The sequence below is a fragment of the Amblyraja radiata genome, chromosome 9 (genome assembly GCF_010909765.2).
Source record: "Amblyraja radiata isolate CabotCenter1 chromosome 9, sAmbRad1.1.pri, whole genome shotgun sequence".
In the NCBI taxonomy this organism is placed as follows: Eukaryota; Metazoa; Chordata; class Chondrichthyes; order Rajiformes; family Rajidae; genus Amblyraja; species Amblyraja radiata.
In genome coordinates, this window is record NC_045964.1 from 39,909,756 (window position 1) to 39,927,819 (window position 18,064).

At 43.5% G+C, this 18,064-nt stretch overlaps 1 long non-coding RNA gene across 2 annotated transcripts in view; it reads left to right on the forward strand.

Annotated features, from left to right (window-relative positions):
- The window catches only part of LOC116977004, a 104,239-nt gene that overhangs the window by 50,875 nt on the left and 35,300 nt on the right, over positions 1-18,064 (forward strand). The window lies entirely within an intron of this gene.

Consider the following 18,064-nt stretch of genomic DNA (forward strand, 5'->3'; position numbering starts at 1 on the left):
ACTCCCTCTATGGCAATAATGTCCTTCCTCAGATTTGGAGACCAAAACTGTATGCAATACTCCAGGTGTGGTCTCACCAAGACCCTGTACAACTGCAGTAGAACCTCCCTGCTCCTATACTCAAATCCTTTTGCTATGAAAGCTAACATACCATTCGCTTTCTTCACTGCCTGCTGCACCTGCATGCCCACTTTCAATGACTGGTGTACCATGACACCCAGGTCTCGCTGCATCTCCCCTTTTCCTAGTCGGCCACCATTTAGATAATAAAATTGGTAACCAAACTTATGAGGGAAATTTTTAATATCAATCCCCCAAGAACCAGGTACTCTCAAATATGGGATGTGAATATTGTCCTAACGTTGCTAAGGAACTGGTCTCCTGCAAAAACTGACGCATAAAACAGTCATGCTGATGGCTTTGGTCACAGTACAAAGGGTACAGTCTTTACATAAGTTAAGGCTGGACAATATGACTTCTTCAACAAGAAATATATATTTTCATATTCACGAATTAGTCAAACAGAACAGACCAGGACCATCAGGCCCCAAAATAGAATTTAGGGCTTACCCTATAGATGATCGTCTCTGTAAAATAAGACATTTATTGATATATATGGAGAACACCAAAAACATCAGAGGCTATGAGATGGCACTACTAATCAGCCTCAAGCAACCCCACAAAAACGTGTTGGTTCAAACTTTTCCAGATGGCTGAAATAGGTTTTAACAACAGCTGGAGTGGATACTAACATATTCAAATCTCATTCCACCAGGGCTGCAGCTACATCGGCAGCTATGGAGTTGGATGTACCGATGGACCAAATCCTGGAGTACAGCAGGATGGTCAAGGGAAAAAATGTTCCAACAATTCTACCATAAACCAGTGGTTAAACCTGGAACTTTTGCAGAATCAATTTTAAGTTCTGTAATATGATTTCACCCCATGAAATAGGGGCTATAATTTGTTGTTAATAACTTTATCATGGATTTCAATGTCGGATTCATGTTTAAACATGTTAACACAATTCCTCCCTTAGTCAATTAAGGCAGATGTGATGCATGGACTCGTTTCCACCGCTTGAAATCACAGAGCTTTGAAATCTTCACGTAGTCACTCACGTGACTCCGAAATAAAATAGTAAGATTAAACGTGAACTTACCAGTTCGAAGTTTGATCATTATTTTATGAGGAGTAACGTTGAGGGATTACGTGCCCTCCGCTCCCACCCTTGATCATAAAGTTCAACTGGTATCCTCTTCTCTAATCTTACTATGTTCAGTCATTACTGTTATCTGTGATTTCACACCGCTGCTTTGAAGAATGACACGCATGCGTCCTGGCGGGTTCTTCACGTAATCCCTCAACGTTACTCCTCATAAAATAATGATCAAACTTCGAACTGGTAAGTTCTCGTTTAATCTTACTATTCTACATGGCTGGCAGTTTGTGTTACTCTTAATCAAAGTAAAAACGTACTTAGTCTGTGTTCTAAAGAAAAGAATTGGTTTAAAATTCATCCACAGTTGGTGGAACTTAACGTGGCGTATGGCAGCATCAGCTCGAAGTTCTTTGCCTCTGATGTTGATTCTAATAGTTCGAAAAGAACTTTAAGCATTATCAGGATATGTCCTATCTCTCTCTCTCTTCAACTCCACCTCCCTTTCCCGTACCTCCCCACAATCCCGCTGCATACACATTCTCCTACCATCTCCCACCCCACCCAGTCACCGAGCTCCCTTTCCCTTCTTCGTACACTCATCTCCCATCCTTGAGGCATCCATTTCCCTTTTATGCCCCCACTCCCACTCTCTTCACCCCTCACCAAACCCTTCCACCCATGCCACACTTTGGTTGTTACATTTCAATCCTTCAGTTCTCTCCTGAACTACCACCCATTTAGCCTCCAATTCACCTCTAACCTTTGCCATATACTGCACCAATTTGCCAAATAAAGCCCCTATCATTTGTATCCTCCTGTCAATTGGCAGGCTTTGTCTGAGCCACACTTTTCATTTCTTCCCCCTACTACAATCAGTCTGAAGAAGGGTCGTAAACCAAAACGTCGTCTGTCCATTCCCTCCACAGATGGTACCTGACCCACTGAGAACATCCAGCATTTTGTGTTTTGATTAGGATGTGTTCTTAAAGATTTATGATCTGCAAGGCCAGAAACCTGGTCAAGGAAAGATGGGGGTTAGACAGATCAGTTCTATATTGGCCATCACAGATGGAATGGGCTTCATCTTGTGCCATGGGTTTACAATCATTCCATGAATTTGAGAGGAAGACTACGATGTGTAGGAAGGAACTGCAGATGCTGGTTTAAACCGAAGATAGACGCAAAAGGCAGCAGTAATTCAGCGGGTCAGACAGCACCTCTGGAGAAAAGGAATAGGTATGTCGCTATCTGGGGGTTGAGCCACTTATAGTTCCAACGCTCGTCAGTAGAGCTGGGATGGTCACGTGACTGAGCTTGGCGGGAGTTTGGAGTGAAGATTGTCATCAGTCAATAGGTGTGTCCTACAGCAGCAACATGGACCTTGCTTGAGCTCTCAATTAACGTGCATGTGTTTAACAGTTGTATTTGCCAATAAAGATAGTTTTCTTTACAATGCGTGAATTACTACAGTGCTGAACCCGATGATCCAAAAGGGTTTCTTGGGGGCTATGGGTGAGTGGTGGAATATTGTGTCGGGGGATAGATTGTTTTGGGGGAACAAATGAGTGGTGGAATATTGCATTGGGGAACGTGACCCAGCAGATCCCACTTGGTCTAGTAAACTTTAAAAACATAGCTCAAAAGTGTAATTTTTTAATGCATCCTTGTATGTTCCCAGAATACAGCCAAAATGGTACATGATAGCACTACAATTTTTGGGACGCCTTAGTACCAAGTTTTGTTCCATTTGACAAAGTAATTCTAGTAATAAAGTTTAATTGACTTTATACTGTGAATTAACCCAACAGTCGCGCCTGTGCAGTGCGCTCCCACTTGTCGATCCCGTCAGCCACGACACAATTGAAAATGGCGCCGTCTCTCCGCATGTGCACAGTGGGCCCAGTATCCACTTATGCGGAATTTGAGCTAACTGAACGTCTCCCCGCGCGTGCGCAGTGGGCCCGGTATCCGCGCCTTTTTGATGTAACACTTCTGTGGGATGGGGACCCTATACAATAGACAATAAACAATTGGTGCAGGAGTAGGCCATTCGGCCCTTCGGGCCAGCCCTGCCATTCAATGAGTCATGGCTGATCATCCCCAATCAGTACCCCGTTCCTGCCTTCTCCCCATATCCACTGACTCAGCTATTTTTAAGAGCCCTATCTAGCTCTCTCTTGAAAGCATCCAGAGAACCTGCCTCCTCCACCCTCTGAAGCAGAGAATTCCACACTCATCATTCTCTGTGAGAAAAAGTGTTTCCTCATCTCCGTTCTAAATGGCTTACTCCTTATTCTTAAACTGTGACCCCTGGTTCTGGACACCCCCAACATCGGGAACATGTTTCCTGTCTCTAGCGTGTCCAAACCCTTAACAATCTTATATGTTTCAATGAGATACCCTCTCATCCTTCTAAACTCCAGAGTGTACAAGCCCAGCTGCTCCATTCTCTCAACATATGACAGTCCCGCCATCCCGGGAATTAACCTTGTAAACCTATGCTGCACTCCCTCAATAGCAAGAATGTCCTTCCTCAAATTAGGGGACCAAAACTGCACACAATACTCCAGGTGTGGTCTCACAAAGGCTCTGTACAACTGCAAAAGGACCTCTTTGCTCCTATATTCGATTCCTCTTGTTGTAAAGGCCAACATGCCATTCACTTTCTTCAATGCCTGCTGTACCTGCATGCTTACTTTCATAGACTAATGTACAAGGACCCCCTGATCCCGTTGTACTTCCCCTTTTCCTAACGACGCCATTTAGATAGTAATCTGCCTTCATGTTTTTTATACCAAAGTGGATAACCTCACATTTATCCGCATTAAACTTCACCTGCCATGCATCTGCCCACTCCCCCAAACTGTCCAAGTCAGCCTGCATTCTCATAGCATCCTCCTTGTAACAATAGGATTGTTTATTTAAGTACTGTTGTACGGGGGACTGGTTTAGAGGTGACACCGGGGCGCGGCCCAGTTCGGATGGTGACTGCACAAAGACAATAAAGTTCAAGTAAGCAAGACTGCTTTAATCGTCCATTATGTATAGTCCAGATAGAGACAGAACATAATGAAACATGGTGGCAGCGGTGGACGTTGAAAATTGTCAGAATTAACTAAAAAAAGTGAAAGTTTAGCTAGCTAGCAGCAGGCTAACGTTAGCCTTACAGAAGCTGGCAAAGAAGAAAAATGCAGTTGAACAATTGAAGCCAGTATACACACTCCCTCGCTCGCCTCAGACATCCTTCTACTCCCAGGTGAGAGGAGTGGATCCTGTGAGTGATGTCCACCCTGAGTGCGTCAGGTATCACGGCTCTGTCTCCTCGGAACACTATGCCGTCCTGGAAACTCAGTTCATCTTGGAAAGTGTGGTAGTGCCTGATGTCACTTGGTAAGTCCTTTTTTCTCTTGGGCCACCCTGCCAGTATTCTGTTTGCAACACTCTGTAACTGTAACAGAGTAACAGTAACTCAAGCTCAGACAAAAAGAGGTACCCTACATAGGTCATCTGCTCACTGCCAAGGGACTGAGGGTTGACCCGGAGAAAGTACGGGCAATCAGAGAGATGCCAAGGCCAACGGACGTGAAAGGGGTACAGAGATTAGTTGGGATGGTCAACTATCTTTCTAAGTTCTATGACCACCTTTCAGATGACTCTGAGATTCTGAGACAACTCACGCGCAAGGAGAACATGTGGGAATGGACGGACATCCAAGAAGGGGCGTTTCAAAGACTGAAATTCAAAATCGCTAAAGCACCAGTTCTACAGTACTACAACAAGGAAAATGAGTTGACACTTCAGTGTGATGCATCTGACACGGGACTGGGGGCCGCCCTGACACAGAAAGGTAAACCGGTAGCATTTGGTAGTAGGGCACTCACACCAACTGAAAGGGGCTATGCCCAAATAGAGAAAGAATGCTTAGCCATAGTGTTTGGGATGGAAAAGTTCCATCAGTATACTTATGGTAGAGAGGTCACAGTACAAAGCGACCACAAGCCTCTAGAAAATATACACAGAAAGCCATTACTTAGTGCACCTAAGAGACTGCAGAGAATGCTACTCAGGCTGCAGCAGTATGATATCAGTGTGACCTATGTTCCAGGCAGGGACATGCTACTTGCAGACACGCTGAGTAGAGCATACTTACCAGAGAGCACTAAGGGAGAGAGTGAGACAGATATAGAGACTGTGAACATGGTCAGCTACCTACCCATTTCAGCAGAGAGGCTGAGTGCCATCAGGGCTGCAACACAAGATGACACAAAGTTACACAGTGTTGCAAACAGAATACTGGCAGGGTGGCCCAAGAGAAAAAAGGACTTACCAAGTGACATCAGGCACTACCACACTTTCCAAGATGAACTGAGTTTCCAGGACGGCATAGTGTTCCGAGGAGACAGAGCCGTGATACCTGACGCACTCAGGGTGGACATCACTCACAGGATCCACTCCTCTCACCTGGGAGTAGAAGGATGTCTGAGGCGAGCGAGGGAGTGTGTATACTGGCTTGGAATGAACGAGGAGATCAAGACCTTCATCGCCAAATGTGACATATGTAGGTCAGTGGACCCAAAGCAACAAAGAGAGACACTACATCCACATGACATGGCCAGCAGACCCTGGGCCAAGGTAGGAACGGACCTTTTCTCCTTTCACAATAAAGACTATCTGATAACAGTAGATTATTATTCAAACTTTTGGGAGGTCGATTATCTACCTGACACTAAGAGCAACACAGTGATCAAAAAACTCAAGGCCCACTTTGCCCGACAGGGGATTCCTGACATTGTTATCTCGGATAACGGACCCCAGTATGCATCACAAGAGTTTCAGCACTTCAGCCAGAAGTGGGGCTTTGAACACAGGACATCGTCGCCGGGATACCCGCAGAGTAATGGGAAGGCGGAGTCAGCGGTAAAGACAGCCAAGCGCCTGATGCTGAAGGCTGCAGCAGCGAGACAGGATCCGTACTTGGCAATGCTGGATCATCGCAACACACCGAGCCAGGGCCTCAACACAAGCCCGGCACAGAGACTCCTAAGCAGGAGGACCAGGACCCTGCTTCCCACAAAGGACACTCTGCTGAAGCCAGAGGTGACACACGACGAACAGGGACTGAAATACAACAGACAGAGACAGGAAAAGTACTACAACCGCACAGCAAAAGACATGGACACTCTGAAAAGAGAGGACAGTGTGAGAGTACAGCCCTGTGACACACACAAGGGTTGGAGACCAGCGAGAGTGGTCCAACAGGTGAGCCATAGATCGTATGAGGTGGAGTTAGAGTCAGGAGGTGTTCTGAGACGAAATCGTCGCCACCTCAGACACAATCTCACCACGCTCACACCAACACAAAACACACCCACACCAACAGTGACTGAGGCGGCCATACCGCCAGATGGCCCAGCAGAGAACCAAGACACGGTCACCAGGTCAGGTCGACAAGTTGTCACCACGGTCACCAGGTCAGGTCGACAAGTTGTCAGACCCCGCTACCTGACAGACTATACTCAGTGATTAGAGTATGGACTATGGAAAAAAAAAAAAAAAAAATGAAAATGTGTTGTTTATGCACTTGTTGGAAACGGATGTTTTGAACTGTTGATTTATTATTACTTATGTTGTTAGATCTGTTGTAAATGAGCAGAGCATATGGTACAAGTGTTGTACATAATACCTAAGGGAAAGAGACTAACTTGAAAAAAGAAAAAGAAAGATGTAACAATAGGATTGTTTATTTAAGTACTGTTGTACGGGGGACTGGTTTAGAGGTGACACCGGGGCGCGGCCCAGTTCGGATGGTGACTGCACAAAGACAATAAAGTTCAAGTAAGCAAGACTGCTTTAATCGTCCATTATGTATAGTCCAGATAGAGACAGAACATAATGAAACACTCCTCACAGTTCACACTGCCACCCAGCTTTGTGTCATCTGCAAACTTGCTAATGTAACTTTGAATCTCTTCATCCAAATCATTGATCTATATTGTAAATAGCTGCGGTCCCAGCACCAAGCCTTGCGGTACCCCACTAGTCACTGCCTGCCATTCTGAAAGAGACCCGTTAATCCTTACTCTTTGTTTCCTATCTGCCAACCACTTCAGTATAAACTATTATACAATACACACTTATTTTGAATACACACAAAATGCTGGAGTAACTCAGCTGGTCAGGCAGCATCTCGAGAGAAAATGAATAGGTGTAAGGCAGTAGCTCTGCAACCTGAAATCCTTAGTGGATTTCTGTTAAAGAAGCAAACCTCTTTCATATTTATTTCTTCTAGGTTCTATCCTGACTTTGGGTGCTGCGTGTGTGGAGAGTTTGTACATTTGCCCTGTGACCATGTGGGTTAGAACTAGCGTGAATGACTGATCGATGGCTGGAGTGGACTCATTTACTTGAGGGCCTGTTTCCATGGGGTATCTTTCAATTAATTTAATCATACAGCTCAGACTTTTCTATAACTGCTTCAACTGTATAAGGTTTTTTTTTCTCCCACCCTCTGAAATTCATAATTCTTCTCAGAAACGTTTCTTTTTCTGCTGTGCAATATATTAAAGAACGTAATTTGCATTTATACGAGACCTTTCATGTTTTCAGGCTGCTCCAAAGCACTTCACTGTCAATGAATTACTTCTGAAGTGCAGCCACTTGTGTTGACAGTCAGTTTGCACACAGTGGGTTGCACAAGTAGGAGATGAGATCAGTGGCTAGTTCATCTGACGTTACGCGTGTTGGCTAAGGTATCAATGTTCTGACTGTGACTCACCCACTAAAGAGTGAAGCTGGTAAATACAGTAGGTCGTTGTTCATCGTGACATGTAGACATTTGCTTGGAGACCCTCTTGGTAGAGTGTCCCGGAATTCAAAGCACGTCAAATTTTAGCGAAGAAAGATACAGCAGGAGATTCAGTTCAATTTCAGTCACTACAATGACATTGGTTACTTCAATACTTTGAGTCTGACAAATTGTGTCATTGAACTTCACATTTACAACCAGGAGCACATTGTGGATGAAAAGACATCTCTGAATGCTCATACAACTTTGCTGGGACAAAAGTGATTCATGTGGATGGTCAATAATCTTTTGAGGACAGAGAACCCAGACACTCAAAATTATTGTGGTGAGGAAGTGCTGGAGTAACTCATTGGACCAGGTAGCATCTTCGAAGGACATCGATAGGTGTTGTTTTTGTTGGGACCCTTCTTCAGACTGATTGTGGTCAGGGTAGAAAGCAGGAATAGAGGTGGGGAGAAGGACAAACCCTACCGAAAGATAGGTGGACACAGTTGAGGGGGGTTTTGATTGGCAAATGGTTAGACAAAGGCCAGAGATCAAAAGACAAAAAGGGGATGAGGAGATGGTGAAAGGAAAAAGGGTGCACATCCAGGTGGAACACAGGGAAGAGAGGGAGAACGAAAATCCATCTGAATAAGGGTCCCGACCCAAAACGTTGTCTGTCCAGGTTATCCAGAGATGCTGCCTGACCCATTGAGTCACTCAAGCACTTTGTGTTATTTTTTAGTAAACCTACATCTGCGGTTCCATATGTCTACATTAGTGTTGTGAGGGGTGACTCTCTTGAGCACATAAATATCCTAATTATTGATAAATGATTGAGCAAGTATGCCCATGACCATGTTTATTGTTCTAGGTGATAAAATTAATAGTCTGGATCCAGTCTCAGTCCCAATGATGCAAAATAACCTTGTTGAAAGTGTCTGATATCTAATTTGATGGTGATGGTATCTGCAAAGAATTGTAATTGTAAAACTTATAGCATAATAGTTTATTGCTGACAGCATACAACCAGAATTCAATACAGATGGTGCATTCAGATGCAGATTTAAATTGCTGAGAACCCTTTCAGCATAATTATACTGCAAATTGTGGGATCAAATGAACTTTGGATCACAATGTGACCCAATTTTCAGGATCAGGGGAATCTCCTCAAAAGCCATGCACAAGACAATGTATACCACCACTACTCACTTGCTTTCAACATTTTTTTGAGTAACGAAATGCCGCTGGGGTATAAACTGCCTGAGCGAAATATGAGGTGCTGTTCCTCCAATTTCCGGTTGTGCTCACTCTGGCCATGGAGGAGGCCCAGGACAGAAAGGTCGGATTTGGAATGGGACGGGGAGTTAAAGTGCTGAGCCACTGGGAGATTATTGCGGACCGAGCGGAGGTGTTCGGCGAAACGATCGCCAAGCCTATGCTTGGTCTCACCGATGTAGACCAGCTGACATCTAGAGCAGCGGATGCAATAGATGAGGTTGGAGGAGGTGCAGGTGAACCTCTGTCACACCGGGAACGACTGCTTGGGTCCTTGAATCCAGACCTGGGTTTGATCCAGACCTCTGGTGCTGTCAGTGTGGAGTTTGCCTTTTTTTTTGAGAACTTGATTGTGTGGAAATTTGATTGTACACATGATCACTCTTTCTATACTTTTACACTAATTTGGTAATGGTACTATTATGGTTTACTATTGTCATGTGGAACAAGATACTGGGAGAAGCTTTTGATTGTGTGCTACCCAATTATATGAGCTTACACGAGTACAATCAAGCCATACACATGTACAACAGGTAGTGCAGAGAAAAATACCAGTGAAGAATAGGTTTGCAGCATTGGAGTGTTCCAGTTCCAGAGAAAAAGTCCAGCAATCACAATGAGGTAGGTCTTACATTGAGACTCTATCCTAGGATGGGAGGATCTTTCAGTAGTCTTATAACAGAAGGGAAGAAGCTGTTCCTGAGTCTGGTGGAACATGTTTTCAAGGATTTACTATCACTAAAAGAAGAAGTTTTAACCGTGATGGAAGTTCTGGGAGATGTCATCATCATCCCAGAAGCTGTCCTTGGAAATGTTGTGCAGATACTGGGGAAGAGACTTCGGTTCACTTTTGTTTTCACGTGTGGTGAGATAAATTGTAGGGTCAACTCTGTAAATAATTTAGTTTCGTTTATAGAAACAGCATGGAATCAGGCTCTTCGGTCGACCAAGTACATGCTGACCATCAATTGCACAATGACACTGGTTCTATGTTATCCCACTTTCGCATCTACTCTGTGCACACCAGCGATAATTTATAGACCCCAACTAACCAACAAACCTGCATGTCTTTGGGTTGCACAAACAAACTGAAGCACCTGGAGGAAACGCACGCGGTCACAGGCAAACTCCATACAGACAGCGGCCGAGGTCAGGATTGAACTCTGGCCTCTGACAATAGATAATAAACAATAGGTTAAGGAGTAGGTGCAGGAGTAGGCAAGCACCGCCATTAAATGTGATCATGGCTGATCATCCCCAATCAGTACCCCGTTCCTGCCTTCTACCCATATCCCCTGACTCCGCTATTTTTAAGAGCCCTATCTAGCTCTTTCTTGAAAACATCCAGAGAACCTGCCTCCACCGCCCTCTGAGCAGAGAATTCCACACTCACCACTCTCTGTGAGAAAAAGTGTTTTCTCGTCTCCGTTCTAAATGGCTTACCCCTTATTCTTAAACTGTGGCCCCTGATTCTGGACTCCGCCAACATCGGAAACATGTTTCCTGCCTCTAGCGTGTCCAAGCCCTTAACAATCTTCGTCGTGAGACACAGTTCTACCAGCTGCACTGTGCCTGTAATGATTCCTTTCAGGAGGTTTAGCAATAAAATTGACCGCCAACGAGTTCAGCCTTTTCTTGAAGAGTGTACTTTTGCTATAAATAGACTGGGTAGCTCTACAGAAATTCCATGGAAAATAAGGATGCTCATTTTCCAGGAACTGTACTATTTCACAAAGTATGAAGCCCATAATTTGTGATCATTAATGGCTCATGCTACAGAGACCATGAAGATAGACTGACAGCTTGACAACAACTCCTGCCAAAAGTTAAAGTGAGCCCATAGTTGCTGTAATTAAAGAGTAAATCCTATTTAATTATCATAAGCTGAATCAGCACAAGATCATCTCCATCTACTGCTGTGTGAAATTCACCAATGGCCAACAGGTAAGCTATCCGACTCAGATGTGGGTAAAAAGATGTGACGTTAGTCAAGGGTCAACAGTGTTCAAGTGTCAAAAGTACTGGCAACAGAACAATGAAATTCTTAATGCTGCAGCTTGACAGGTTCAGTCATGTAAAGCACAAAATTAAATATAAAATAATCAATAATACAATAAATGAATAATCACTAATCTGGGCGGCACAGTAGCACAGCTGGTAGAGCTGCTGTCTCACAGTGCCAGAGAGCCGGCCGGGGTTGATCCTGATTTCAGTTGTTGTCTGTGGAGTTTGCACGTTCTCTCTGTGACCGTGTAGGTTTATTTCATGAATCGTGAATCCTGTACATCTTTATCCATACCAAAGAAGGCCCATGAGAAAAATTTGACAAAACATGACTTGACATCAACATAAAACATTTCTTAAAACCAGTCCCCATGTAGATTGTATTAAAAATTCCTCAGGCTGTCAAATATTCTATGGTATGTGCAGCTCCAATGAAAATAAAATCATCTTACACTTCGCTGCAGCAATTGAATTTTAGGCCTTAATTGTATTTTGTTCTTAACTTCATCAATAATATTTGAGTCCATTTGGGAAACAGTTTAGACTTCCTACTAATCCAATAATTCCCGTCCAAATAGAGTACTCAGCAGCAAACTCACCAATATAGAATGTTTTGCAAGATTGCTGACATTAAATAATATAATAAAGAATTTATTGTTCAGTTTCCGTACCGATATATATCATTCAGCCTGTGTATATATCTTTGTAGTGAAAAGAAAATCTGTAATTGAAAAAAAAGTCAAGATCATCCAGTTTATTTACTTGAATGAAGCATGAAGTAAAATCAAGGATCGCACAAAACCTGGCGCAGTGGAGCTCAGAAAGTCTACAATAGAATTTGGAAATTAAGAATTAAACTACCTTGTGGTTAAAGCCTTTGTTCTTAAATTGTGTCTGAGAATGCACAGATTTGACAATAGAGCATTTCAAATTGTGGGAGTACTAATCAAATTATGGACTGAGTTAACCTTTATCAAAATGAAAAAGGATTTGCTACATATGGCATTGAAAGAGCCAAGTGAACTCCTTGCAATTAAATTTATGAGCTGAACAGATGTGTTTGAAAAAATTAAGCGGTGCTAAATATGCTGCAAGTATGTTGTGCAATGCCTCTAAATGAAGAAAATGATTGTGGATTTAGATACATTTCCAGGCAGATCTTGTTTGGGTCTGTTAGAAGGAATGCACAGTTTTTGACTTTCAGCAAAGCAAAGCAGAGGATTGACTGTGCTATTCTTGTAGAGAATGTACCAATTCACCTACCAATTAAAAACTTAAGCTACATTTATCAACAATTGTTTTGATTCCCCCCCACTTCTGTTTTGATTTTGTGATATAAACTCCAACAGCATTAAAAAGGCACTTGGATCAGTACATGGTCAGGAAAGTTTTAGTAGGATACGTGTCAAAAGTGGGCAAATGGGTTGAGCTGAGAGAGGAATCTTGGACGGGTTGAATGAGTTGAGCTGAAGTTTAGTGTATTTTATTCTAGCGATATAGCATGGAAAAAGGCCCTTCGGCCCACCGTGTCTGTGCCGACCAGTGATCCCCATACACTAGCACTATCCTACACACTAGGGGCAATTTACAATCAATAACAAAGCCAATTAATCTACAAAACTCTTTGGAGTGTGGGAGGAAATTTGGAGTGTGGGAGGAAACCGGAGCGGGGAAAACTAATTCAGTCATGGGGAGAACATAAAAACCCTGTACAGAAAGCACCCATAGTTAGGATTAAACCTGGATATTTGAAGCTGTAAGGCAGCAACTCTACCGCTGCACCACCGTGTCGCCTACAAAGGATTTGTTTCTGTATGGCTCTATGACTCTAACTTCTCATTTAACAAATGAATAACTAAAAAGTATAAAATCAACACATGTTTTAAAAAAAAATCCAAAAAATTAACATTTTGTTTATAACTTTTTAGAAGTACTGATACATCGCACTGGCACGATAAAGAGATGGAGGGTTGGGATTAAAAGTGTTTGCAGACACCAAGCTCAGAATGTTGTGGAGTGATTGTTGGAGCTTGGCAGGTCCAGGGGGCGCTGTCCTGTGCGCGGCTGCCCAGCCAGCAGCTGTCTGTCTCTTCATCTTTTTATTTTTTATTTTAGTTAGTTAAGTGTTTTGTTTGGAGGTCTAGACTTTTTTTATGTGGGGGGGGGGGGGAAGGGGGAAACTACCTTTCAGGGTCCCTACCTGGTCGGAGAGGCAGCTTTTCTCCGGGCTGCAGCTTCGACCCGTCCTCACGGCCTACCAGCGGGCCTGGAGCGGCGTTTCCTGTCGGGGACCGCCCAGAACCTCGGCTTCAGCGGCGGCACAGCGCTGGAGCGCTATTGCGGAGCGGGCGATGCCTTGCCCGGGTTGCCGCGCTGGAGCTCCGGTGAGCTGAAGATCGCTGAGGAAAACATCGCGGAGCTGCAGGACTGTGGAGCGACCAGCTGCGGACGACGGCGCTGAACTTAACATTGGGAGCCTGGGATCTCTAGATGAGATCGCCAGTTGTGGAGCTCCAACCAGCAGCCTTGTTGGCTTCGGAAGCCGCAGCCTCCAGTGCGGAAGCGGCCGTTCCAGGGTTCCCAGGCAGCTGGGAGGACTCTCCCAACGCCGGAGCAACATCACCCGGCGAGAACGGCCAGGAACATCGGGCCTCCATAGAGGCAACTGTGGAGGCCACAATAGGCCCGACTATGGGTGAACTGAGGTTGGGGACTGGACTTTGTGCCTTCTCTCATGGTGGGAGCCATTGTGGGGGGATGTTCTATGTGTTTAAGACTCTCATTGGTGTTATGTCTGTATTCTTTTTTTCTGTGCTGCAAAATGGCAAAAAGCATTTCACTTCACTACACCTGGGTGTATGTGAATGTGACTAATAAAATACCTTTGATACCTTTGATACACAGAACAGGGGGTCAGGTGAGCCCCATGCAACCTTCAACGTGATCCCAGCTTCCATGTTGGCAATGCACACACTGGAGCTCATCCAGCCCATATATACACCCATTCTCTTCTCTAGCAATTAAGTGTAAGGTGTCTAATGTCCACGCTCGTTGGGGTCAAAGAGATCTCCAGGTCTCTTCACAATTTTTCCATTTTGTCAACCTTACCTTCCTGTACCCAAACCCCCAAGTTATTCTTGGTTCTATGGTTCTTTTTATTATCACGTGTACCAAGGTAAATTTCAATTATTTTTATCACATGCAGTTCAGTAAGATTATAGATAATAGACAATAGGTGCAGGAGTAGGCCATTCGGCCCATCGAATCAGCACCGCCATTCAATATGATCATGGCTGATCATCCACAATCAGTACGCCGTTCGTGCCTTCTCGCCATATCCCTGACTCCGCTTTCTTTAAGAGATCTCTCGAGCTCTCTAGCGAGAAACAGAGAACCAGCCTCCACCACTCTCCACCACCCTCTGAGACAGAGAATTCCACAGACTCGCAACTCTGTGTGAAAATGTTTTCCTTAATCTCTGTTTTAAAAGGCCTTCCCCTAAAGCTTAAACTGTGGACCCTAGTTCTGGATTCCCCTAACATCGGGAACATTCTAGCATGTCCAATTCCTTAATAATCTTATATGTTTCAACAAGAAACCCTCTCATCCTTCTAAATTTCAGCATATACAAGCCCAGTTGCTCGATTCTATCAACATATGACAGTCCCACCATCCTGGGAATTAACCTTGTGAATCTACGCTGCACTCCCTCAATAGCAAGAATGTCCATTCGCAAATTTGGAGACCAAAACTGCACACAATACTCAAGGTGTGGTCTCACTAGGGCCCTGTACAACTGCAGAAGGACGTCTTCGCTCCTATACTCAACTCCTCTTGTTATGAAGGCCAACATGCCATTTGCTTTCTTCACTGCCTGCTGTACCTGCATGCTTACTTGACTGTTACTGATGAACAAGGACCCCTAGATCTCGTTGTACTTCCACTTTTCCCAATTTGTCACTATTCAGATATGTTGTTATTACTTGAAAGTAATTACATAATCTGCCTTCCTGTTTTTGCCACCAAAGTGGTCATACCTGCATACATTGTCAAATGCATAGAAACAGCCCACTGAATCCATATGCAAATGTTGCCAGGTTTTGGTGCCATTTCAAAGTCATAGCTTCAGCTGCCCATAAAAGTCCGTTGCAGCCGTGGCCTCCATCCTCCATCCAGATTGCCTATGAAACATTGTCCCTCTTTAGCCTCGACTTCAACCTTCATCCTTCGAACCCACGGTGGCGTCTCCCACGGCTGATCTTGTTGGCGTGGAAGGTAAGACCCCCAGTTCCCCTTACTGGCCCTTGGTCCAGGGTCCGCCGCCGTCACCGACTCCCTCCACTTTCCAGTTCCCGGTTTTTGGGGAAGAGCGGGAATGAGCCTCGGACAAGGCTCCCATTCCATGTGGGTTTCCCGGTTCCCCGGTTCCCTGGGGGCAAATCAGGCCTGCTGCCGGGTTATGGCAGCAGGAGCTCCTCTGCTGCACATGGCCCATCTGGAATTCAATGGTAGTACAATCTAACAAGATATTGACAAAATAGCCTGGACTGGACCGGATTGTGATCCAAATCTAGGAAAAGGCTCAAGATGAATGACTTGTAGCCTTTGTCTGTCCATCTGACAATCAAAAAATCTTCTCATCTGTATCCATATATCACTTCCCAGGCTTTGTCCCACCCACAGTTCACTTCCAGATACCCCGCCCCCAACAACAATCCGTATGCAGAAACATTACTTATCCATAATTGCTGCCTGACCCACTGAATAATTACATTTTGTGTCTTTTTCTAAAGTGATAAAGTTTGCAAACTCCCTCCTAAGATTTTGCATCCCTAGTTCTTAATAATCTTTTCCCCTCTGATGCGATGCATCTGTTTCTCGCTCTTAACCAGTTGCTCAGGATTTACTTCCAACATTGGTCAAATGCCTTGTTTCATGCTTTGTTTTGCAATCAGCAATCCAAACGTCGTCCCGGATTTGTAATCTATGGCCTCGATACCAGACAGTGAATAATTACCCCTCATCCTGTGTATTTCACTTAGTGGTTATAAATGTGATTGTTAACAGGATGAAATAGTAGTAAACCGGAAGAAAAAAAAACACGAAATGAAAATTTCCATTTTAATTGACACTAGTCAGCATCATTAATTATGAGCGCTATCTTTAACCATGTGTTTTAGTTGAATAACTAGCAATACTCATTAAGCCTTTATCTACTGATAATTTCCGACTGTAATATTAATGCATCCCATTGACACTGATGAAGTAGGTAATTCTCTCACTAAATATTGTAAACGTTGCAACAAAAAAATTGTGCATGAAAGGATTCCCATTAAGCAGTTTGTCTAAAAATCATGAATATTCCATAGAACATGTACTTCACATGGTTAAAAGAGAACAGCGAGCTATATGCCACGCCACAAAGGCATGGTGCCTTCACATTGCCAGAAGAGATTTACCAGAATGCTGACTGGATCTGAGGAGTTTAAGGAGAGGTTGGTCAAGCATGGATCATTTTCCCTGGAATTCCTGAGGTTGAGGGAAGACCTGGTAAATGTATATACGATACGAGACATATATACGAGACATAGATAGGGTAGACATTCGGGGTAGACAGTCAGAACCTTTACCTCAAGGTAGAAATATCAAAGACAAGAGCTTTAAAGTGAAAGGATCAAAATTTAAAGGAGATATGCAAAACAAGTTTTTTACACAAAAGGTGGTGGGTGCCTGGAACGTGTTGCCACGGGTGGTGTCGGAGCAGATGTGATATGGCGTTTGGAGCTTTTAAATAGGTGCACGGAAATGCAGGGAATGGAGGGATATGGATCATGAATATGCAGAAGAGATTAATTAAACTTGGCGTCTTGTTTGGCCTGGACATTGTGGGCCAAAGGTCCTGTTCTCGTTCTGTTCTATGTCTATGTTTTATGTTAATACAGCTGATTCATTATACCAATATTTTTAGTTATGAGACATATCTCTGGCACTGCTTTATGTTCTATGTTTCATTTTTTCAACATGTAGGTCTTTGAATTTATACAACATTTCATGTTTTCCAAATATTAAGAAAATATTACATCGTTTAATTAATCAAAAAAATACAGCTTTATAAAATAGGAATTAAAATTTTCTGCATGATAGTCAAAATGATGTGAGATGGTTTGAGTCTGTTCATGAGTTCAAGCTGTAACTCAAACAATATGCTTTATTGAAAACAAAGCATTCCAAATTATGGATGTCTGAAATAAAAATAATAGTGGAAACACTTAACAATTCAGGCAGCATCAATATTAGTATTAAAAGGTTGATAAGTCAAGAGAGAAATGGCTCTGATTGCTCCATACATTGACAGTATGTAATAAATAACCTGTAATAACACAGCCCTTTTCAACTCCTGGGGAAATAATTCACCACTTTCTTTCAAACTCTCTCGTAATATAAAACATAGCTCATAGAAAACTAGAGCACAGGAACAGGGCCTTCAGTGAACACAATACCAAATTAAATAAATCTTCTATTCCTTCATGTGATCCATATCTCTCCATTAACTGCATTCCTTGTGCCTATCGAAAAGCCTCTTAAACATTAGGATTATATCCGCCGTCATCTCCACTCCAGCAGCATGTTCCAAGCAACCACCACTCTCTGTATAAAAAACTTGTCCTGCACAACTCCTTTAAACATTGCCCCTCTCACCATAAACATGCCCTTAATTCTTTGACATTTCCACCCTGGGAAAAATATTCTGACTATGCCGACCCTAACTATGTCTGTCATATTCATATATACTTCTAGCAGGTCTCTGCTCAACCTCTGATATTCCAGAGAAA